Genomic DNA, 26042 nt, shown 5'->3' on the forward strand with positions numbered 1-26042 from the left:
AATTAGATTTTAAACCGACGAGTATAATAAGAGATGAGGAAGGACACTATATCCTACTTAAAAGGATCTATCCAACAAGAAGGCCTAACAATTGTAAATATCTATGCCCTGAACATGGGAGCAGCCAATTATATAAGGCAATTAATAACAAAAGCAAAGAAACACATTGACAACAATACAATACTACTGGGGGATTTTAACACCCCCCTCACTGAAATGGGCAGATCATCTAAGCAAAAGATCAACATGGAAATAAAGACTTTAAAAGACACACTGGACCAAATGGACTTCACAGACATATTCAGAATATTCCATCCCAAAGCGACAGAATACACATTCTTCTCTAGCGCCCACGGAATATTCTCCAGAAGAGATCACATCCTAGGTCACAAATCAGGTCTCAACCGGTACCAAAAGATTGGGATCATTCCCTGCATATTTTCAGACTACAATGCTTTGAAACTGGAACTCACAAGAGGGAAGTCGGAAAGAACTCAAATACATGGAGGCTAAAGAGCATCCTACTAAAGAATGAATGGGTCAACCAGGAAATTAAAGAAGAATTTAAAAAATTCATGGAAACCAATGAAAATGAAAACACAACTGTTCCAAATCTTTGGGAGGCAGCAAAGGCAGTCCTAAGAGGAAAGTACATAGCAATACAAGTCTTTCTCAAGAAACAAGAAAGGTCTCAAATACACAACTTAACCCTATACCTAAAGGAGCTAGAGAAAAAACAGGAAACAAAGCCTAAAACCAGCAGGAGAAGAGAAATAATAAAGATCAGAGCAGAAATCAATGAAATAGAAACCAAAAGAACAGTAGAACAGATCAACGAAACTAGGAGCTGGTTCTTTGAAAGAATTAACAAGATTGATAAACCCCTGGCCAGACTTATCAAAAAGAAAAGAGAAATGACCCAAATCAACAACATCATGAATGAAGGAGGAGAGATCACAACCAACACCAAAGAAACACAAACAATTATAAGAACATATTATGAGCAACTCTATGCCAGCAAATTAGATAACCTGGAAGAAATGGGTGCATTCCTAGAGATGTATCAACTACCAAAATTGAACCAGGATGAAATAGAAAACTTGAATAGACCTATTCGACTAAGGAAATTTAAGCAGTCATCAAAAATCTCCCAACAAAGAAAAGCCCAGGGCCAGATGGCTTCCTAGGGGAATTCTACCAAACATTTAAGGAAGAATTAATACCTATTCTCCTGGAACTGTTCCAAAAAATAGAAATGGAAGGAAAACTTCCAAACTCATTTTATGAGGCTACCGTCACCTTGATCCCAAAACCAGACAAAGACCCCATCAAAAAGGAGAATTACAGACCAATATCCTTGATGAACATGGATGCAAAAATTCTCACCAAAATACTAGCCAGTAGGATCCAACAGTACATTAAAAGGGTTATTCATCATGACCAAGTGGGATTTATCCCTGGGCTGCAAGGTTAGTTCAATATCTGCAAATCAGTCAACGTGATACAATACATTAACAAAAGAAAGAACAAGAATCATATGATTCTCTCAATAGATGCAGAAAAAGCATTTGACAAAGTACAGCATCCTTTCTTAATCAAAACTCTTCAGAGTATAGGGATAGAGGGTACATACCTCAATATCATCAAAGTCATCTATGAAAAACCTACAGCGAAAATCATTCTCAGTGGCGAAAAACTGAGAGCTTTCCCCCTAAGGTGAGGAAAGCGGCAGGGATGTCCACTATCACCACTGCTATTCAACAAAGAATCAGAAGTCCTAGGCACAGCAATCAGACAACAAAAAGAAAGAAAAGGCATCCAAATCAGTAAAGAGGAAGTCAAAATCTCACACTTTTCAGATGATATGATACTTTATGTGGAAAACCCAAAATACTCTACCCCAAAACTGCTAGAACTCATACAGGAATTCAGTAAAGTGGCAGGATATAAAATCAATGCACAGAAATCAGGCGCATTCCTATACACCAACAAGAAGACAGAAGAGAGACAAATTAAGGAGTCGATCCCATTTACAACTGCACCCAAAACCATAAGATACCTAGGAATAAATTTAACCAAAGAGGCAAGGGATCTGTACTCAGAAAACTATAAAACACTCATGAAAGAAATTGAGGAAGACACAAAGAAATGGAAAACGTTCCATGCTCATGGACTGGAAGAACAAACATTGTGAAAATGCCAATGCTACCTAGAGCAATCTACACATTCAATGCAATCCCCATCAAAATACCATCCACTTTTTTCAAAGAGATGGGACAAATAATCCTAAAATTTGTATGGAACCAGAAAAGACCCCGAATAGCCAGAGGAGTGTTGAAAAAGAAAAGCAAAGCTGGCGGCATCACAATTCCGGACTTCCAGCTCTATTACAAAGCTATCATCAAGACAGTATGGTACTGGCACAAAAATAGACACATAGATCAATGGAAGAATAGAGAGCCGAGAAATGGACCCTCAACTCTAGGGTCAACTCATCTTTGACAAAGCAGGAAAGAATGTCCAATGGAAAAAAGACAGTCTCTTCAACAAATGGTGTTGGGAAAATTGGACAGCCACATGCAAAAGAATGAAACTGGACCCATTTCCTTACACCACACACAAAAATAGACTCCAAATGGTTGAAAGACCTCAATGTGAGACAGGAGTCCATCAAAATCCTAAAGGAGAACACAGGCAGCAACGTCTTCGACCTCATCCGCAGCAACTTCTTCTTAGAAACATCGCCAAAGGCAAGGGAAGGAAGGGCAAAAATGAACTCTTGAGATTTCATCAAGATAAAAAGCTTTTGCACAGCAAAAGAAACAGTCAACAAAACCAAAAGACAAAAGACAGAATGGGAGAAAATATTTGCAAATGACATATCAGATAAAGGGCTAGTATCCAAAATCTATGAAGATCTTATCAGACTCAACACCCAAAGAACAAATGATCCAATCAAGAAATGGGCAGAAGACATGAACAGATATTTTTCCAAAGAAGACATCCAAATGGCCAGCAGACACATGAAAAAGTGCTCAACATTGCTCGGCATCAGGGAAATCCAAACCAGACCCTCAATGAGATACCACCTCACACCAGTCAGAATGGCTAAAATGAACAGGTCAGGAAACGACAGATGTTGGCGGGGATTCGGAGAAAGGGGAACCCTCCTACACTGTTGGTGGGAATGCAAACTGGTGCAACCACTCTGGAAAACAGTATGGAGGTTCCTCAAAAAGTTGAAAATAAAGCTACCATATGATACATCAGTTGCACTACTGGGTATTTACCGCAAAGATACAAATGTAGGGATCCAAAGGGGTACGTGCACCCCGATGTTTACAGCAGCAATGTCCACAATAGCCAAACTGTGGAAAGAGCCAAGATGTCCATCGACAGATGAATGGATAAAGAAGAGGTGGTATATATACACAATGGAATATTATGCAGCCATCAAAAGGAATGAGATCTTGCCATTTGCAATGATGTGGATGGAACTGGAGGGTGTTATGCTGAGAAAAGAAGTCCATCAGAGAAAGACATGTATCATATGACCTCACTGATATGAGGAATTCTTAATTTCAGGAAACAAACTGAGGGTTGCTGGTTTGGGGTAGGGGTGGGCGTGATGGGGTAGCTGGGTGATAGACATTGCGGAGGGTATGTGCTATGCTGAGCGCTGTGAATTGTGCAAGACTGTTGAATCACAGATCTCTACCTCTGAAACAAATAATGCAATATATGTTAAGAAAAAAAAGAGAAGAAGATAGCGGGAAGGGAAGAATGAAGGGGGGAAATCGAAGGGGGAGACGAACCATGAGAGACGATGGACTCTGAAAAACAAAGTGAGGGTTCTAGAGGGGAGTGGTGTGGGAAGATGGGTTAGCCTGGTGATAGGTATTAAAGAGGGCATGTTCTGCATGGAGCACTGGGTGTTATGCACAAACAATGAATCATGGAACACTACATCAAAAAGTAATGATGTAATGTATGGTGATTAACATAACAATAAAAAATTTTAAAAAAGAAGAATGGTATAGTGTCCTTCTGTATCTCTAACTATAGTCTTTAGTTTAAAATCTAATTTGTCTGATATGAGAATTGCTACCCCAGATTTCTTTTGCAGTCTGTTGTCATGAAAGATGGTTCTCCATCCCTTCACTTTCAGTCTGGATACATCTTTAGGTTCAAAATGAGTCTCTTGTAGACAGCATATGGATGGGTCCTGTCTTTTTATCCAATCTGCAACCCTGTGCCGTTTTATGGGAGCATTTAGGCCGTTCACATTGAGAGTGATTATTGAAAGATATGAATTTATTGTCATCATGTTGCCTGTGAAGTCCTTGTATCTATAGATTGTCTCTCTAAATTTATGTTCTGTATCACTCTTGGGGTCTTTCTCCTTTTATAGAAACCCCCTTAATATTTCTTGCAGCACCAGCTTAGTGGGCACATGTTCTTTCAGTTTCTGCTGGTCCTGGAAGCTCTGTATCTCTCCATCCATTCTAAATGACAGCCTTGTCAGATAAAGTATTCTTGGCTGCATGTTCTTCTAATTCAGTACCCTGAATATGTCTTACCAGCCCTTTTTGGCTTGTCAGATCTCTGTGGATAGGTTTGACGTTATTCTAATTTTCCTCCCACTGTACATAAGGAATCTCTTCCCCCTAACTGCCCTTAAGATGGTTTCCTTCGTTCTAAGATCTGCGAGTTTTGCTATTACATGCTGGGGCATTGGTCCGTTTTCCTTGATTTTGGGAGGGGTCCTCTCTGCCTCTAGGACACGAATCCTTGTTTCATTCCCCAGATTAGGGAAGTTCTCAGCTATGATTTCCTCAAATATATCTTCTAGTCCTCTCTCTCCCTCCACCCTCTCAGGGATCCCAATAATTCTGACACTGGAACATTTCATGGCATCATTTATTTCTCTAATTCTGTTTTCATGGATTTTAAGCTGTTTGTTCCATGCCTCCTCCTAGTCCTCCTTTTCTATCAGTTTGTCTTCTAGATCACTAATTCGTTCTGCCTTGTTTATTCTAGCTGTTAAGAGTATCTAGGTTAGATTGGATCTCATTGATAGCATTTTTAAGTTCTGCCAAATCAGCTCTCATTTCGGCCCTTAGAGAATCTATGTTTGCTGTTAATCGTTTTCCATATTCTAGCTATTGTCTTCATAACTGTTACTCTGAAGTCTATTTCCGACATCTTGCTTATATCCATATCTATTTGTTCTGTGGCAGAGGTCACAGTCTCTAAGTCTTTCCTATTTGGGGGTTCCTCCTCTTAGTCATTCTGTTGAGGGGTGGTTGAGGGAATGTACAGAGTCCAAATTATTGACCACAAAACCCAAGCAAGATTTACCTGTTTTATAGGGACCTTAGGGTTGTCTTCCTCTTGTTCTTCTGGCCTGTCTTCTGGGGGGGAGGGGCCTGCCGCACTGTTACTCAGGCAACCCTGTTTGGGCAGAGTTGCCCTGCCCTCTGTGGGGGAGGGGGGAATGGGCTCAGTGAAAACCGGTTTGGGGGGGGCTTTTGTTCTTTGGTGGCTTTCTGCATCTCTTCCAAGAGTCAGAGCAGAAGTGACCAAACCTCTGCCTCAGAACAGAGAGATCGCAATCTGTTCTCCAGTGAGTTCTCCAGGCCACACTATCTCTGTTTCTGTCTGCGCTGCTAAAAACCACAGCATCCTGGGTTGTGCGCTCCACAGCAGCACTCCCAGCCCTCACTTCCAGGTCCAGGCATGTCTCTGCCCTTGGTGCCTCTAAAACTGCCAGCTGCCCCCAGTTCGCACACACACCCCCGCAGCTCTAGGTTTCAGACTGGGGAACTGCCCTAAGGTCCTTCCCTGCTGCTACTGGTCTGCAAGTCTGTGCCCAGTCCCCAGAGCTGGAGGCTTTTGTGCTCCAGCGGCGCAGGATCCAGGAGCCTCCCTACCCTTTGCATTATCTTCTGATATCTGCCCACAGAATCACTGCTCCCTGCTTCATAACTTGAAACCAACTGCTGGGGATATTCTATTTGTAGAGATCCAGATATATCTTCTTATACCTCAGGCTGATTTCGTGGGTGTTCAGAGTGGTCTGGTAGATATCCAGCTCAATCAAGGGGACTGGTTGAAATAGGGTCCCTACTCCTCTGCCATCTTTGCAACATCCTCCCATGCCAATATTCCTGATAAATGCAGATGCAAAAATTCTCAACAAAATACTAGCAAACTGAATCCAACAGCACCTTAAGTGGATCAAACACCACGAATCAAGTATAATTCACCCCTGGGATGCAAGAATAATTCAATGTACATAAATCAATAAGTGTGATAAATGAATGAGATTAAAATCATGTGATCATCTCAACAGATGCAGAAAAAGTATTTGACAAAATTCAACATCCATTCATGATAACATTCTTGACAAATTGTGTATAGAAGGAATGTATATCAACACAATAGAGACCATATATGACAAGCCCACAGCTAACATCATATTCAATGGTGAAAACTTGAAAGCTTTTCTTCTAAGATCAGGAACAATTACCCACTCCCACCATTTCAATTCAACTGGAGTCCTAGCCAGAACAATTAGTCAAGGAAAAGGAGAGGAGAGGAGAGGAGAGGAGAGGAGAGGAGAAGAGAGGAGCAAAAAGAAAAGGTATTATAATCAGAAAAAATTAAAATGTTTGTTTGCAGATGATACAATCTTATATATAGAAAACCCTAAAGATAATACTGAGAAACAGAATTAAGAAAAAAATTCAGTAAATTTACAGGATACAAAACCAACATCTGAAAATCAGCTGCATTTCTATATACTAAAAAGGAGCTATCTGAAAAAAAAAAAATCCTGTTTACAATAATATCAAAAACTTCAAAATATCTAGTAATAAATTTAACCAAAGAGGTGAAAGATCTGTTTGTTGAAAACTCTAAAACACTGTTGAAAGAAAACTGAAGAAGACACAAATAAATGCAAAGATATCTCATGCTCATGAATCAGAAGAATTAATATTGTTAAAATGACCATACAACCAAAAGCCATCTATAGATTCAATGCAATTCCTACCAAAATTCCAATGGCACCTTTCTCAGAAACAGAAAAAATAATCTTAAAATTTGTACAGAAACACAAAAGACCCCAAATATAGCCAATGTAATCATGAAAAAGAACAAAGTTGAAGGCATCACAACTCCTAATTTCTAAAATTTTATTACAAAGCTAGAGTACTCAAACAGTACTGTATTGGCAATCAAAACAAACACATAGATCAATGAAACATAATGGAGAGACCAGAAATAAACACATGCATATATGGTCAACTAATATTTGATAATGGAGTCAAGAATACTCAGTGGAGAAAAGATAATCTCTTCATACAAATGCTGTTGGGAAAACTGAATTGTTCAAAACAATGAAATTGGACCCCTATCTTATACTAGTCACAAAAATTAACTCAATATTGATTAAAGGCTTAAATATAAGACCCAAACTATAAAACTCCTAGAAGAAATCAAGAAAAATCTCCTTGATACTTTTGGATGTGACACCAAAAGTGCAAGCAAGAAAAGCAAAAATAAACAAGTGGGACGATACCAAACTAAAATCTTCTGCACAGCAAAAAACAAAACAAAACAACAACAACAAAAAATCAGCTAAATGAAAAGGCAATCTATGGAAAGGGAGAAAATATTTGCAATCTCAAAAGGGATTAATATCAAAAATATATAAGGAACTCCTACAACTCAACAGCAAAAAAACAAAGAATCCAATTTAAAAATGGCCAAAGGATTTAAATAGACATTTTTTCAAAGAAGACAAAAAATGGCCGACAAGTACATGAAAAGATGCTCAACATCTCTAACCACCAGGGAAATGTAAATCAAACCCACAATGAGAAATCACTTAACACCCCTTGGAATAGCTTTTAATCAAAAAGACAAAAGATAACAAGAGGTTGGTAAAAATGTGAAAAGAGGAAACCATTGTGCACTGTTGGTGGGAATGTAACTTGGTAAGGCCACTATGGAAAACAGTATAGAGGTTCCTCAAAAAATTAAAAATGGAACTACCATATGATATAGCAATCCCACTTCCATGCATATATGCTGAGGTAATGAAATCACTGTCTTCAAGAGATATCTGCACTCCAGTGTCCACTGCAGCATTATTTACAATAGCCAACCATGGAAACAACCCATGTCCATCAAAGGATGAATGGATAAAGGAAATGAGTATATACATATAATGGAATATTATTGAGCCATGAAAATAGAAGGGAAAACCTGCTATTTGTGACAACATGGATGAACCTTGAGAGCATTATGCTAAGTGAAATAAATCAGACAAACATGGTATGTACTCATTTATATGTCAAATCTGAAAAATGGTACTCCCAGATAGAAAGTGAAATGGTGGTTGGTAGGAACTGGAGGGGAGGGGGAAATGAGGAGATGATGGTGTAAGTGTACACACTTCCAGCTATAAAATGAATAAGTTCTGGGGATCTAATGCATTGTGATTCCGATTAAGGTTATTTATTTAAAAGTTGTTAACACAGTAGATTCTAAATGTTATCCCTGGGGGAAAAAAGGTAATTATGTGAAGGAGTGGATGTGTTAAATAACTTTATTGTGATAATTATTTCACAATATATATGTGTATGAAATCATAACACTGTACTGCTTAAACTTACAAATCTTATATGCCAATAATATCTCAATAAAGCTAGAAAAAAATAGAGCCAACATTTCATGGTAGTATACATTTTGCCATTAGTAAAACAGCAGAAAGTTGGTAACAGCATTAGATCCTCATTAACCAAAGTCAATATGTTCATTGTGAAGCAATATGAAAATAAATTAAAATTACAGGAAAATTTTCATTATGAACCAATTCTTACATTCCCCCATGGCAAACAGACATTAAGGTAGTCCCATGATCTCTGCCTTCTGGTAGTCATATGCTTGTAAAAATTCCCTCCCATTGAGTGTAAGCAGGACCTGTGCTTTGCTTCTAACCAACAGCAATAGGCTTTCACTCCCGTGATTATGTTACATCATATAAGACTCAATCTTGCTAACCTACTTCTTCCCTTGCTGGCTTTTCCATGAAACTTAAAATTACAAGAAAATAAATGGTGCCAACAACCATGGAAAAGGGGAAGTAGAAGGGTGCCTAGGTGGCTCAGTTGGTTGTGTGTCCAACTCTTGGTTTCGGCTCAGGTCATGATCTCGGGGTTGTGAGATTGAGCCCCACCTAGGGCTCTGTGCAGAGTCTGCTGGAGAATCTCTCCCTCTCTCTCCATCTCTCTCCTTCTCTCTCTCCCTCTACCCCTCCTTTTCTCATGCACTCTCTCTCTCTCTCTCTCAAATAAACAACATCTTTTAAAACAGTGGGGGGACTGGATATTTCCCCAGCTCAGTCTCCAGCTAAGAACCCAGCCCTGGACAACACCTTGATTGTAGCCTACGATACTCTAAGCAGAGGACCTGGTTAATCTGTGCCCAGACTTCTCTGAGGTAACAGGTGTTGTTTTAAGCTGCTAAGTTTGTGATAATTTGCTATATCATTAATATAATTCCATAATCAAAAAGTTGATTTAAAATGTAAATGCCCATAAAAAAAAGTATGCAAGTCTAAACTACCTTTGTGAAAGACTTTCCTTTAATAGATATTGATAGTAAAATGAAGACTGGAAATTACATATAAAGTATGAGAGAACTAGGAGAAACTGGCATCAATTGCTTGAAAAGAGAAAGAATAATCATTTAAAATTTAACAAAAGAGACAAAACTATAGTATTATGAGACTCAAATATCCAAAGCTTCGATCAATTTGAGCATCCCTTTGAGAATTGCCATCCTTCTGTACCATTACATTACTCTTTTCCTAACTGCTCTTAAAGTTCCAGGTTCTACTGGAAACTTCCTTTTATCACCAAATTCAGGTCACTTTATCTCTATGGACCTATAACATCTGACCTCTTCTCCTCGTATGAATTCCACTCTCAATCCTCATTATTCCGGATCTATATAACAGCATATCAACTAGTCCTCACACCTTATTTTTTAAACAAAAACTTAGGGAATACCTTCCTTGTAGTAAAACATTCAGTAAAGCACTGTATAAAATGTTGTCAGAGTATCTTTCTAAATAATGGGCCTGATCAGGTAAAAGATCTATGAAAGGCATCCCACTATGAGAGGTTGCCTGACTTTGCATTTCAGTTAACTTCCAATCAACCAATCCATGAGAATTTGTCTAGAAGAGCCAAATATTTTACTTAACCAATTAAGAAAAATAAAAACTATTTCCACAGAAACAAAATATATTTTATCATAGAAAGTAAACCTTCAAATACTATATGTTAAACTTTCTAACACAGATCTAATAGTACTCAATTGATAGGGTTATTGCGAGAATAAAGGAAAAAGTATGCATCAAGCCCTGGAGACACCACATGAGATATCTTTAACCATTCAATAACTTGGAATAATTCTTTTTTCATATTCCTATTTAAATTTTCACCATAATCAAGCATTATTTTTCAAATGAACAATTAAATAAGTTAATTACAACAAGAACATACTTTCGAGGAATGACAGTTCATAATTTTATACTTATATACATATGCACAGAAATTATTTAGGAGATGACTGCTATAATTCAGGAAAGAAATTATGCCCTAATACACGAGAATAAAAACTCAGTTTTAAGACATATTGAGGAAAGATTTGAAACAACTTATGATTAATAGGATGAAAGGGTAAAGAAAGAGGCTTCCAGAAAGACCTTTGTACTTCAGGCTTGGAAGATAAGGTTGGTTCACCACTAACATTAAACAAGGCGAGAATTAAACTTAGTCTGGGACATGTCGAATTTAAGGCGATACAGAAATTTCAGACAGTGATCACCAGGAGGCAATAGAAGGATGCTTCCACCTCTACACTGAACAACTTAAGAGCAGAAATCTTGTTTTACTCATTTTGTCATGTTTCTTCAAGTACAGGCCCTTGCACTAGGAAGTATTCAACAAAAGATTTAATTCAGTTGACAGTTCTATTTTGGAAAGATCAGAAGGCCCAAGAGAAAGAACATAATCAGTATCAAAATGCTTATTCTTCTCTTTTCAATGAAAACTCAGCAGGGACCAGAAATATCCACAAATGTTTACAGCCTCACCAATCCAGAACAGAAGTAATATGTCTGGAAAAGAATAGGATTATTTCAAAGCCCTATAGTTTTGGCAAAGTTTTTTTAAAAATAATGCAATATAATTTTATTTCAATAAAAAAATCCTTAATATCAAATATTTAGCTTGCTCCCTTTCATCTGTCACTTAAAATAAACTAAAATACCCAGTATTTTCAAACCCTTATTTCAAACCCTCAAATGAAATCTCTAAGTACTGTCAGGTCCTGCCCCTGTTGAATAGATCGCTTTGTGCAATTCACATTATATCTATGAAATCCAATTTCTTCATAAAGCCTGTGATCAGACTCTATAATCTATTTCCCACATTAGCCAGGCTCTTTAATATGGCTTTCAGTCAGAATTATTTGATCTCTTTAACTTTAAGCTTCTGAAGATAGGCACAGGGATCCAACCCATCTTTCTTAAGCTGTCAATTGTCATTTAAATTTAAGAACTTTTTTTTTAGTAGTCATTATCAAACCTTGAATACAAAAAATTCTCTGAGCTACTTTCCCACCAAAAAAAGCCTACTTGCATCTCTCAGACCATTTCTAAAAAGAACCTTCCTAAATAAAACAGTCAGTCTCCATAAAGAAATGGGGGGGGGGGCGGAGAATGTGACAGATTATGTTCAGGGAAAACAACTAAACAAACAAAAAAAATTGCCGCAAATCTCCCCTATATACATAAAGCCAGACAAATTTAGTCAATATGACCTATTTTTAGCTGTATGTTTCCTTAAGAGAATAATCTAAACCATGTTCCTTCCATTCTACATTACAAAAAGAAATCATTAGTTTTCCTGGAATAAGCATACTTATGAGATCACAAAAGGAAATCAACCTAGTTGACCAAGTTAACCTAGTTACTACAATTCATTGGCATTCCTCATAGGGTGTTCATTTCCAAATATTGAAAAATAAAGGTCTAGAGCAATTTTAAGTGATATTCTGAATCAAATGCCTTGTTCTGCCTTAAGCCATTCCTCCACTTTCTCTCTCTCTCAGGGCTTCAAAGTGGCAAAAATGGTACAGATTTGGACAAGACATTCTAAATACTTCTCCAGCTGGTCTAATTTCCAAATTGCGGGAAGAAGGCAGATTTATCACATTTGCTCACTCACTGACATCATCTATAAAATCTGAGGATTCAACACTGATTAAATTCCATGTCAAGCAGTAAGAACAGATACAACAAAAGAAGGGAATTGTCATTGCTTCTCAAGGCAAAGAGACTTCATCCAAACTAAGGGTGCTGAGACAGCCTTTTGAGAATAGAGGACCCATCACAGAGTCACTTTTACCAACAAAATCCTCATCTTAGCTAAGACTGGGAATCTCAGTATCTGTTCTTGGTCCTTGTTGTTCAGACCTTTGTTGGAAGAGCCTGAAGTTATTTTTTGTAAAATATCCTTAAAGAATTGCTTCTACTAAGTTTCTTTGTAGTTCCCCTTTTCTCTTTTTATATATCCTCAATCAGCTTTGCCTCTCTTATCATTTAATACTAAAAAATATTCAAAGGTATTGACCAAACCATTCTTCAAAATGCCATACATTCTACGTTAAAACGTTTGCATGAGCTAACAGTGCTGCCTGGAACAGTATCTTACTCCATCTATAATCTGCTGGTAGCTTTTAAAAATTTACACTTCAGACTACTGCTGACTACCCAATCTATTATAACCACCCAGTCTCCCATTCTATTTTAATGTAATAAATAGTCCTCATAACTGATGTGTTCCTTGTTTATTTGCTTATTTGGAAATCCTATTATGAGAATGTGACTGAGAGCAAAGAGCTTGTCTGTCTGCCTTACTTGCCCATCCCCATATTCACATACCTAGAACAGGGCCTAACATGCACTGGAGGCTCAATAAATATTTGGTGGACAAAAACAATAAAGTGTATCATTGCAGAAACTGTCCACAATGCAGTCTGCTGCAATAATATATCCTTATAATTAAATGATGGGTCCTTGGGGTGCCTAGGTGGTGCAGTCAGTTGAGTGTCCGACTCTTGGTTTCGGCTCAGGCCATGATCTCAGGGTCCTGAGACTGAGGCTTGTGTCAGGCTCTGTGCTCAGCACAGAGTCTGCTTGGGATTCTCTCTCCCTCTCCCTGCCCCTCACACCATGCTCCTTCTCTCAAATAGATGAATTTAAAAAAAAAAAAAATGATAGGTCTCTACTTTGACTTCAATCTGGTCACAATTCAGACTAGGTCTTGTGGTTGGCAAGGCTTAGTAAACAGTAAAACAACAATACGTACGCCACAAAATACCTGGCACTTTGCACTGTGAGCATCAGCAATTGCTCAGCCTTCAGAAAGAGAACAATTTTCTTCCGGTCAGCATGTAACTTTAAGAAAGACTTGTCAACTCGATTACTGCAAAGTGTCCCCTGAACTGAAAATAACATCACAGCATAAAATTCTGCCCCTACAGCTGAAATGGCCTGGATGTTGCCTCACCAGCAGCTGATAACCCTTCACTCCACAGATAGGAAGCCAGCTGGGGAAGCAGGGATTGTTGTAAAAACTATACAAAGCGTAAAAGATAAAAGGATTCAGTGTTCTGTTTGAAAAGAGGGAGGGTATTCAACCATATTCCTGGAATATCGGGACTTTTGGAGACTGAACAGGGAAGAAATTAGTTGGAGATGCATAGATTTCAAAGCAGAAAAAAGGAGGGTGGGAGGGTAACTGAGCACATCGTTATGAAAATCCTTTATCTATACCTCTCATGGCTTCCCAGGCGCCCTGCCAGTTCAGGGTGATCACATCAATATTTATAGCACACCACACTAGGGTGCCCATGTTCCCCAGCAGGGACATTTAATATGTGATATCAACACCTATGACAAGACACATTTTATTTCTGTCAACAAACAAAGAGGTTTCTACTTTCTCTGTTAGTTGAATACCCAAGCCTTTTATTTTGCACAATAAACCATCTATAGCTGGAGCTGAAAGATAGATGTGGAACTGCAGTCAATTCTTTAAATAGGTTTCTTCAACTGGCAGGTGGCCTGTTTGTGGCCTGTATCAAATACAAGGATTTCTACTTTAGCAAGCATGATCGGGAGGGGGGGGGTCCGAGGGAAGATTTGCCTGCTATGGTTTTCATACCATGGATTTAGCCCTGAGCTGTATACAGTAGGGAAAGAGGCAGGGTTTCTGTCCTCAGGTAACTTTCAAATAAATCTAATATAGATGACACAGTAGAAAGGCAAGACAATTTTTCTTTCAACAGTGCTTTCTTTTTAAGACTCTGAGGTACCATACCAGTGTTAATTTCTAGAGTTATGATGAAGTGATAAAATAGATTAAAAAAAATCTTTTGTAATGTCTTCCTCAAAAAATAGTAAATAAGGAGGTGCCTGGCTGAATCAGTCGGTTAAGCGTCTGACTCTTGATTTTGGCTTAGGTCATGATCTCAGGGTCATGGGATCAAGCCCCGTGTCGGGCTCCATGCTTAACACAGAGTCTGCTTGAAATTCTTTCTCTTTCCCTCTGCTCCTCCCCCTTCTCACACACGTGTTCTCTCTCTCTCTCATATAAATAAAATAAAATATTAAAAAATAGAAAATAAGGATTCGCATTTAGATCAGAGAAGAATATGGTTCTATTTTTTTTTTGTACTGTGAGAATTAGTTTACTAAGAACAAAATTAGCATGACCCAGTTCTACAGTTCATGCCAGCTCAGCCCACTTCAGTCCCTTGCCCACCATATATCCAGAAATGAATATGCTTGAGCTCTTCATGACTGCTGGAATCTATGCAACAATCCTCGATATCTACTAAGCTTTTATCACTGATGTTAGTGAAGAAATAATCCATTTACAGCTGTCAACATCATTAAAACAATCATTGAGTTAATGGTAAAGCTAGTTGCTAACACATACACAAGTCTTAAAATGAGTTCTTATTCCTGATTATTAGGCCAAATTGACTCCTTAGTACGATGGCAAAATATTATAAGCCATGTGATTTCTGAAATTTGATTAGAAAATGATGATGCTAGATAGCATATTTATTAAGAGAATGTTATATTCTCTGTGTTTTACCTATGTTAATCAGTGAGTTATCACAGTCATTCAATTAGGTAATTTTTTTTTTTACTATGCCCATTTTACAGATGAAGAAACAAAGTCTTAGATTAAGCAATTTGCTCAAGATCTCACAAATAGTAAGTGGTGTTGCAGTGACTTGAATCAGGTTTTTATAATTCTGAAGACTTTTTGTCTTTGCTATATGATATTGGTATCCCAAAGACCAAACTTATGTTAAGCATAATTTATTCTGAGTGTCTACTATTTTCTCAGCACTATCCCATGTGCTCTGGAAGATACAGTGCCCTGGCAATGTCTGACTTTGCCCTTAGATGTTTATACTCCTAAGAGAATGCAAATAAACATGAATAAAACAATTAAGGAATAATTCAAAAGGAAGTAAATTCTGATAAAATGAAACTAAGTGCCAGCCTCATACAGAGCCCTAGATTTGAAATCAGAAACATGGACTTAAACATAGTTCTGTCACTTATTTCTATATGTCTTTAGGCAAATGACTTAATCCTGATCTCCTCACAGGTTAATATTCTGTCATAGGAATTTGTCTACTGTCTCTACTGGACTTGTCTCTGAGTCCTGTGAAGCCTCTATATAAAAACAAAGAGGTATTTCACTCAATATCCCTTTCAAATATAAGAGCACATGCAGTACTGCCCGGGTTCACCTCTGAGAGATGATAACATTGAAAACAAACCTGGAGCAAGTGGGCTTCCCAAAGAGCCTTCCCACCCGGAGAGTTTTAGCACCTCTTAAGAGGATCAGCAGCAAAGGCCCTGGTGCAAGAGAAGCAGTGACAGAGTAGCCCTGAGGAGCAGTACTGCAGAAGAGCTGCAAGAGGCAGTGGCACCCAGCAGAGCCAGGGCAGAGCAGGGACAGCACATGGGAAGCAGCCATCTGGCCCATCCTAAACCTTTGCAGGCCTGGGGGCAAGAGAATAAATGGAGTCAACATAATATATAGCTAAATATTTAAAAGTTGTAAATAGAACTATGAGACTGCCAAGTAAAATCTCTCCTAGCCTCCTACCTACATATGATCCTCAGTTTGAGAGCACTGGGAGCTGTGATCACCCCTGCTGGTGTCCTGCAGTTCTTGCCTTTTACTTCCTAACCAGGCTCTGCCCAGCCTCTCAGTGGCTTCTCAGATGTAACGTGGACACCCTAGCCTAAGTGCTCACACACCCTCCACAACTTCCACCAACAATTCCACTTGGCTATTGCCCAGACCTAGGAGTGTTCTTTGTGACAGTGCGGTGTACCGTCAGTAGGACAGAATTGGACACATAAGAGCTGACAGGAGAGTAATGCTTCCACAGCAGGCAGAATCCTACAGGGAGAGTTAAGTTATGAATTACAAAAACTAAGAAAGCTAGCTCCTTGCAGAAATCTTTCCAGAACCAAAAGAAAGGTAAAAAGTCATCTGAAGTAAATATTAATTATGTCATGGGTACTACAGCTTTGGCACTTAGCATAAATATATTTGAAGAAACAACTCCTACAGAGTCCCTCTCACCTAGTCCAAAATTATGATTGCATCCCTATACCTAATTCCAGACATTGATACATAACAACAAATAAGCATTTGTTAAATAAATGCACACACAATAAAGCTATGTACTAAAGCCCAAAGCCATGTGAATCCAGATGGAATTCTTTTAGTCAAACCAGAATAAATGAATGAAAGAAATAATGGATGAATAAATGAATGAATAAAATATTATTCAAAAGAAAATCAGGATATAATCACTATCACTACTTTATTGCAGAGTGGCTAAATAAACACTCTAAAGCCAAGAATCAAAACACTTATGATTCAGGGGTGCCTCAGTGGCTCAGGTGATTGAACGACCAACTCTTGGTTTCTGCTTGGGTCAGGATCAAGCCCTGCATCGGGCCCACACTCAGTGGGGAGTCTGCTTGTCCCGCTCCCTCCCCTTCCCCTCCCCCCCCCCCGTCTATACCTCCCCCTCTGCCCCTCCCCATGCTTATACTCTCGCTCCTGCTTTCTCTCTAAAATAAATAAAATCAAAACACTTATGGTTCAAAACAGAAATTTAAAAATAAAAAAATATAAATTGTTCTAGTTGTCCATGGCATTTGGGATAGATTCTTTGAAGAATGGGTTTTTCAGGTCATTGTCCCTTATGCAGGCAAAGCCTAAGGAACAGCATATACAAGGTCTTTATTAGATTTTTCCAGCACTGAGGCAACTAACAATAGATAGCATGAATTTTTATATAAATAATGTGAATCTATAAATGAGACATTAGACTTACTAGTTTCTCTCACCCTTAGTAAGATGAAAGCCCTTTGATATTTGAAAAACCTAAGCAATCCTTTATCACATTACAAAAAAGATAAAATGGACCAGTCTGTCTTGCTCATATTAAATAATCTCAGGTTACTCTTCTCAGGAATAACACTGGAAAGAATTTATGTAAGAAGGGGTCCTGAGAAAATCTGGGACAAGGAACTTATGCATTTTTAACAAGTTGCCCTCTCAACTAAGCATTTCTCCTTGGTGGCTTGAGTCTGGTAACAGATATCCTTTGCTCCTATCAGTTTAAGGTAACATTTTATTGAGATTCCCTCTCCTGGGGTTTCAAATGAGACACTTAAGGAAACCAAGGGATTCTTTCATATCCCAAAAGAACTTCTCTTGGAAACATTCTTTGTCATCAAGGAGACTGACTCTGGAGAGCCATGATGAAGGGTGGCCATTAGATGATGCAAAAGAGCAAATGGGAGTAATTCTTTGACCCTCTTTTTCAAAACAAACCACCCATCCTTTAGTCCTGTGATATTTCCTCTGCATAAATACTGCTTGAGGGCGCGTGGGTGGCTCAGTTGGTTGAGCGACTGCCTCCAGTTCAGGTCATGATCCTGGAGTCCCGGGATCGAGTCCCACATCGGGCTCCCTGCTCAGCGGGAAGTCTGCTTCTCCCTCTGACCCTCTTCCTTCTCGTGCTCTCTCTCTCTCATTCTCTCTCAAATAAATAAATAATATCTTTAAAAAAAAATACTGCTTGAAACCCTGGCTTATTCTATCCGGAAAAATTTCAGCCTACTCTACCTTTCATGAGTTAGATTCTTTGCCTTTCCTTTGCCTACTCCATGTCTAGCTAGGCTTTGCATCTTCCATTCCTTACCAAAACGTAACTGAATTGATAATGAATGTTGGCTGGTCAAGAACTTTTCCATTTATCTTCTCCCAGTGCCTACAAAATCAATTTAAAAACATGTTATTTTTGTCAGTTACCACTAGATGGAGGTACAAATTTTGAAGTGCTTAATAAATGTTCCCTGTTTGCATGCTCTGAAGGGTAATGGTACAAAGTAACACATACTATTGTGTTATTTTTTTTTTAAAGATTTATTTAGTTATTTGAGAGAGCGAGAATGAGAGAGAGAGAGCACATGAGAGTGGGGAGGGTCAAAGGGAGAAGCAGGCTTCCTGCTCAGCAAGGAGCCTGATGTGGGACTCGATCCCGGGACTCCGGGATCACAACCTGAGCCGAAGGCAGTCGCTTAACCAACTGAGCCACCCAGGCGCCCCATACTATTGTGTTCTTACAGGTCTAGAAATCCTACTGCCTTGGATAATATTGAATTAAGAAAAAAAATGTAACAACAAGTCTAAAATGCATGCATTTTTATATTCGTTCTGTGATACATACATACATTATACATTGGAAGATTGTTAATAATGAAATAAATAGTTCTCTGGCTTGACCAAAGTCAGAGAAAATTCATTGTGTATCATTTTATTTGGAATGCCTTCAATACTTGACAAAATGTCCTAATTTTGGGTCAGATTGAGACTGAAATAAGGGATGTGTCTAGGCAAAAGTAGATAATGCTTATATCGAGAGCAAGAATGTCCCCTTTCTGCTCCTCTCCGTGCTCGATAACAGGGTCCTCATGTTTTCTTGTCCCTCAAGAAATCTGCTTTCAAAATGCATCTGGCAGTCTTATTCACAATGAAATGTGAATAATAACAACATGCTATATGTTACCTCACCCAGGGAAAAATGTTTTAAAACTGGGCTTATGACATTAAATTGTCTTTAACAAAGGAATTTCAAAAAATTAGCAAAGTGGCAGAGAGGACCTAAATAGTTTTCTCTTGATCCCTGAAATCTCTCACAAAGGAAGAAAGCCAGCCCATACTGAAATGCAGGAAGATTTTCATTGATTTTCTTTTTCTTCACAGTGGCATTTGGTGCAATGCAGGAAGACTGTCTCTGGCATTGTGAGGACATGGAGAAGGTAGTTACCTGCATGATTTCTCAGCATGAGGTGACAGCTGGCAAGAGAAACTGCACTGACTGCAGTCCTTCAAGAAGAGAAAGAGATGAATCCTCTGGGCCAGGACATTTTGTTCCATGAAGGGAGAAACTGAAATGGCGTGAGGACTATGAATGGATGAAATGAGGAATACATATGGAAGAAAAACACATAGCCTTATGGATCCCTAGAGGTACCTTTCTCATTCACATCTATGTCCCCCAAAGTCTTAGACTATAAGGAAACTGAAATCCACATTATAAGGAGTTTGGGATGGAAAAAAAATGAAGCATTATCAAGAGGAGTTCCCACTGGCTACTCAATCTCCAAATATTTGTGGAGTGATTAAACAATTTTTTTCCTCTCCATCTAATCCAGACTACTCATTTAGGAAATGTTATTATGTTCCCAAAAAGAGAATCCCACAGCAAATAAAAACTTGCAGTTTTGTCAAATTTACAACCTAAAAATTTCTGGCACTCTGATTCTCTAAGGAAAAGCCTTTTACTATAGATACATGTCTGCTAATGTCTCTGCTTAGAAATTATTTGGAGAGAAGTAAAAGGGAAAGTGGGGATTCAGTGGATCTTTTTCCCAGAAAAATGTAAATGCCCACTCACTGAGTTTAACCCAGCACCAGTCCCACATTTACCATGCAGCTGTTCCCACTTTGTATAATGTATTATTTATCAATTATCAACGATCTGTTTGGTAGGTTTCTGCCTCCTTTCTTACACCAAATGTTTCCTGAAATAGACAAACTTCTGGGAAACAAGTAAAACCATTCACATGAGACCTAGAGGTCCATGTAGACAATGGCATAATTGGTCACATGAAAGGGTGTAGGTTTATAGAAGCACAGAAAATAACATGCAGTATACGTAGTTTAAATGTGTCATAGGCTTTCCCAGGGGGAAAGGGTAACAGTGAAATTTGCTGGGCTAACTATATTTTATTCACATATTCAACAAAAGCACTTGTGAAGGGTAAGTGTTAAGCCCAAATTATTCAAAGCCTTCCTAGAAACTACAGTCCAGTGTGAGAGATAGCCAAAGACAATATAAGATAAATTACTTATAACATGGGTGAACACAATTAAGGAAAAGTAAAGCATATTATGAGAAGGTATGGCAGAGGGAAATAATTTAGTTTTGGGGAGTCATTTAGGGCATCTCTTAGAAGTTGGCATTCAAGGTGAGACTTTTAAAAGGACCAAGATATAGATAGATGATAGACAGATAGATAGATAGATAGATAGATAGATAGATAGATAGATAGATAGATAGACAGACAATGAATTAGCCAAACAGGTGGGGGGGGAGAGTCTTAGACAGGGATAATAGTATGTGTGAGGGCTCTGAAGCAAGAAGTTTGTCATATTTGATAAAGTAAACCATTGCTCAGTGATGAGATGATGCCTCCTCTCTCCATTTAGACTTTGTCTACAGATAATTCACTGCTATTTCAGTAGAGTCCAAACAGGAAACAAATGTCATAGTCAAATTAGAGTAATTCAGAGGGGTTAAAATATACAAACATATGGGCAGGTTGTAGGGAAATAAAAAGGATTCTGCAGTTAACCTGGGGTCTGCAACCATGGACTTATTACTTATTACCCTCAAACCAAAGGGGACAATGAAGGTAGGGCAAAAGGGCAAAGGGCAAAAGAATGTAACAGAAGACAGCAGTTGAGTATGATATAGAAAAGGCCACTTGGAGGGGTGCCTGGGTGATTCAACTGGTTAAGCGTCCTACATTTGATTTTGGCTCAGGTCATGAGATTAAGCCCCCCATTGGGCCCTGTACTCAGCACAGAGTCTGCTTAAGATTCTCACTTTTCCTCTCCCTCTGCTCCTCCCCCACCCATCCCCCCTCCAAAAGGAAGGAAGGAAGGAAGGAAGGAAGGAAGGAAGGAAGGAGAGAGAGAGAGAGAGAGAGAGAGAGAGAGAAAGAAAGAAAGAAAGAAAGAAAGAAAGAAAGAAAGAAAGAAAGAAAGAAAGAAAGAGAAAGAAAGAAAGAAAGAAAGAAAGAAAGAAAGAAAGAAAGAAAGAAAGAAAGAAAGAAAGAAAGAAAGAAAGAAAGGCCACTTTGAGCAGAGCAGTGATTTTTAGCCAGAGTTGGTTCCACAGTAAAGGAGCTTCACCCTCCTACCTCCCTCTGATCTCCTGCCATCCCAACTAGAAATCACTGGTCATGGAAGCCTCTTGATGCAGCCTCTTGATGCAGTCCACCCAGAGAATAGGGTAGGTGGAAAGGAATGGAGAATGGTTCTGAAAGAGCAAACAGAAAATGCCTAGCATACCTGGTCATTTCCAGGAAGAAGAAGGGATACCAGGAAGGCCCTTAATCAATGATATTCTGATAAAGCAGAAAAAAACTAGCAGCAGTCCATGCCAGCTTCCATTCTTCTAATGAGTTTCCTCATTTCCATTATTTCTCTGCTCACCTGAATGAATCTGCTTCTTATTAGCAAGATGGTTTCCATATTTGCTTTCACTTATACACTCTGGGATTACAGAAACCTGATATTGCTCCATTTCTCTGCAGGAATCTCTACACCCTACTTGCCTGCTCCCATAAACCTATGCTCCTAGTGTAATCGTGAATATTTTCACCCATGACTTAACATGGAATTCTCACTCTACAGGGTGCATGAAATTCACGTGGGGAGCTTGCTGAAAGACAGAATCCTGTCCTCACAGGTCCTGAATCAGTAGGTCTGGCCTGGGACTCCGTAATCTCTATTTAAAACAAACATCCTAAGTAATTCTGATACATGTATAACACACGTTGAGAGACTCTGGTATAGTTGCTGCAGCAAAGATAATTGGTACATTTCTGAAAACACTGACATATATACCAATATTATAAAAAATAGATATTTTGGAAAAAGAAATGTAGTGCAAAAGTAGAAACAGAACTACTACTTAATTTATAAGTAAAGCTAAAAAGGGATGCAGTCATTACAATTCATCCTGAATTGCTAGTGATGTCATTTGCAAAGGTTTTACCTTCTCCTATGATTAATCTTCTGTGAATAATGGTTTATTGTGCATTCGCTTTTCATTTATCTAAACACCAACCCCCAAGGCCACCTAATTATTTTTAAACCAACACTGAAATGCACCAGGGCACCTCATACCTTCAAAGAAACTTGCAAATTCTTTTATATTGTCATATGTATTTTTTAATGTGCACAAGCATTCTCCATACTATATGTCAGTTCTAGTAAATATTTTAGGCTATGCTGGCCATATGGTCTCTGTCACCACTCCTCAACCTTGCCATATAGTATGAAGCCAACTACAGACCATACATAAACAAATGAGTGTACTTGTGTTCCAATAAAACTTCATTTGTATTCACCAAACTTCGAATTTCATATCATTTTCATGGGTCATGAAATATCCTTCTTTAATTTTTCTTCAACCATTTAAAAATGTAAAAAACATTCTTCACAGGCCATACAAAAACAGACAGTGGGTAAGAATTTGTTTACCCCTAATTTTGAACAATCTTGCAGATTATGGTAATTAGAACATATAGATTTCTTTTCTTATCCCTACATATAAGGCACAAAAGAATGTAGGTCTTTAAGCAATCCATGACAACTACACTTTACAACTGCATCTGAAAGGAAAGAAAAATGATGAATCACAGAGACCTGGGATTGAGTGCCTGCTGCTAGGTTCATCTCCACAGTATTACCTTAGGCTAAAGACTTCTCCTCCATAAGTCTCACTTTCTTCACCTTTTAAATGGGGTTGACTATCCTTACTTCATATGAAAATGAAAAAGATAATATTAAGTAACTCAGCACCTTGCCTGGCACCTGGAATGCTCCTTATGATTCATGTGCTGCTTTAGAGGACCTCTTTCCGACTACTTTTAACTGAAGCAAAGCATCAAGACCTAGAAGCTCCATGACCTAGAACTCTCAATTAGCACTAATGCTTCAAACAAACTGACCCTTCTAAACCCTTCCTCCCTCACTTGTCATGCCTTCACACACATTCATCAATGTTAACAGTGTCTCTCTTCCAGGGCCTACAGTCAGTTAGGTGAGGCAAGAACTCAGAAAATAAAGCACCTATGATTGACACTAGATCAATAAATCTTGAATTTAGCAGCTCCAAAGCTGAGATGAAGAAATGGACTCTGCTAAATGTAAAATCGGTAGTGGCAGAGCACTGCCATGAAATGAAAGTTAATATTGCCTCAGAATCCTGACAGCCATCTGACACGTCATGATTTTTAATATTAGATAAAATGTGGACACCTTTCACGTGCTTAAGGGAAGCCACTTTTTTTCTTTTCTTTTTTTTATTTCTTCTAAGACAAAAGGCATTGACTATAGAGAAGAATCTCTCATTTCTTTTTCCTTTCACTTCTCCCCACCCAATCTTTCAAGCTCAATACTTTCCCTATTTCCCAAGTTGTTTTTTCACATTTCTAAAAGAATTGGCAAAACTCTGTTTTTTAATAATCCATGGATTTAAAAATTCATAGTTTAGTATGTCTCTAGTCTCAGTAAGCCAAATAACAAATTTGAAATGAATATGCAACTTCCTTTGGCTTACATGGAAAGTAAGAATCATGGTGCAAAGGCAACATTTGGTTGAGTAGGAATTCTCTGTCTGTTCCTGAGAGCAAGGCTTGCTATAAACATGTAAACAACTTAACAAATGAAGATATATTTGCCCAAACCCAACCTCTACAGGGGTGCCACAATTCTGCTGTTTCTATTCCATTTCCTTGAGGATAAAAAATTACTTTAAAAGCTATAGATAAATCCTCATCTTAGGAAAACTGCTTGATTTCTGCTCTCCATTTTCCACAGAAATAAATTGCATTCCTAAAATGATTATGAAAATGTTAGTAACCAAATTTTTAAATGCACTGGGTTATTAAGAGATGTCACTTAGAAAAAAGTTCAAGCATTTGTGGTCTTGCTATTTTTGAGTTGTTATTAAGCTTGATATATGCCTTCTGATGCTCTTATCTGCCAAGATAAGCAACCCCCCCCACAGAACTTTAAAAAACAACTATTTGAAACAACCACAAATATATAGAAAACTCAAAAGCAAAACTCTTCTGAAATGAAGAAAAAGACTAAGATCTGCTCTCCTCTCTAAGCCTGGAGTGGTGCTACCCATGAAAAAGGAAAGAAAAGTGCTTCCTTACTTTGCCATTGTACCCTCGCAACCACAGGACACTGAGAAACATAATATGCACCCAATTTTTCAATATGCATACTTCCACCCACCTCAATTTCTCTGGGAGAGCCTCAGGGAACACCATATGATTAGTCACAGCTGTGGGCTCCGTGGCCTTGTACCAACACAGAATGTGCTGTCTCACAGGGACATGAGCAAATTGCAGAGGCCCTGCAAGTGAACTGATAGGTCTGCCAGGCTCCCCAGCTTATCATAGTACAACCGGCATCTCAGAGACTCAAGAACTCACAGGCCTGTGCTCCATCAGGGGTTAGGGAGAGCCACATAACCAAAATCAAAATCACCGTAGCTGCTGCTGAAAACCAAAGCTGATGGACAATAAAGATATTGCCTTATACATGGGCAGAATATCACTAATTTCTTGGCTGCTCAGAGGGAAACTTAAATGACTGCAAATTCCAGTGTTGTAGATAACCAACAGTGGAAAAAAAAAAAATCACCAAATTCATTTCCTACCATCTTACTAGAGAAAGAAAAGCTGAAGTCAGCACATTGCTCATTTGAATATCAACGTGGAAAGAAAATTGTCTTTTTAGGTCTTCTCCAAGCAAATTTTATTAGAAAGTTTGTACCTGGTCTAGGAAAGTAGCCATTTCAAATTCTGATAGCCCCAAAACTTCACACAGAAAAGATTACAAAGCAGTGAACAGGCCCACCTCACCTAGTAAAATCACCCTCTCACACAGTTGTTTTTCAGGGCATGGACCAATGCATGTATTTCTATAGAGGTAGATGATGTTTAAAAACGTATAAACTCCATACAGGTAAATTAAAATTGAGATTTAAAGTTACTTGCCCAATGCCATATTAAATAACAAAATTGGATTCAAATCAACGCTGCCTGGTACTAAAGCTCATTCTCTTACTTTCTATAAAGTACTTCACATCACATCTATACATCCCCACCCTGCAGTGACAGCAAGTGAAATTTTTATAACTAGAAAAGTGAGATGTTTTATTCTGCATTAGACCAGAAACTAAATTATGTTAACCTTCGCAAGGAGGAATTGTCATAGCACTTACTATTTACACAGCTTTAAATCTGTCTCCTGGTCCATGGTATTCAGGAGCAACCAAATAACAAATGTTGAAGAATAAATGTCAGGCTACTTTCTGACTATTGTCAAAATATATTAGAAACTGGAAGTTCTTAAAGTGTTCATAAAATTTTTAGACACAATAAGAATAAACTCATACAAAGATAAATGAGGAAATTCCAATGAAAATTGTAACAAACTTAGAATTTAAAGACCTACGCAGAATTG

The 26042-nt window shown here is 38.3% G+C and overlaps 1 long non-coding RNA gene across 2 annotated transcripts in view; it reads right to left on the reverse strand.

Moving 5' to 3' along the window:
• LOC148163549 (uncharacterized) overlaps window positions 1-24866 on the reverse strand; it is a 418215-nt gene extending 393349 nt beyond the window's left edge. For both annotated transcript variants that reach the window (XR_015768872.1, XR_015768871.1), the window contains exon 1: window positions 24807-24866. This is a non-coding gene — a long non-coding RNA (uncharacterized LOC148163549). The remainder of the gene's footprint in view (window positions 1-24806) is intronic.
• Between the last annotated feature and the right edge of the window lie 1176 nt (window positions 24867-26042).

This window comes from Eumetopias jubatus, unplaced genomic scaffold (assembly GCF_037043125.1).
Source record: "Eumetopias jubatus isolate StellerSeaLion01/CBP00866 unplaced genomic scaffold, mEumJub1_p1.0 scaffold_9, whole genome shotgun sequence".
Taxonomy (NCBI): domain Eukaryota; kingdom Metazoa; phylum Chordata; class Mammalia; order Carnivora; family Otariidae; genus Eumetopias; species Eumetopias jubatus.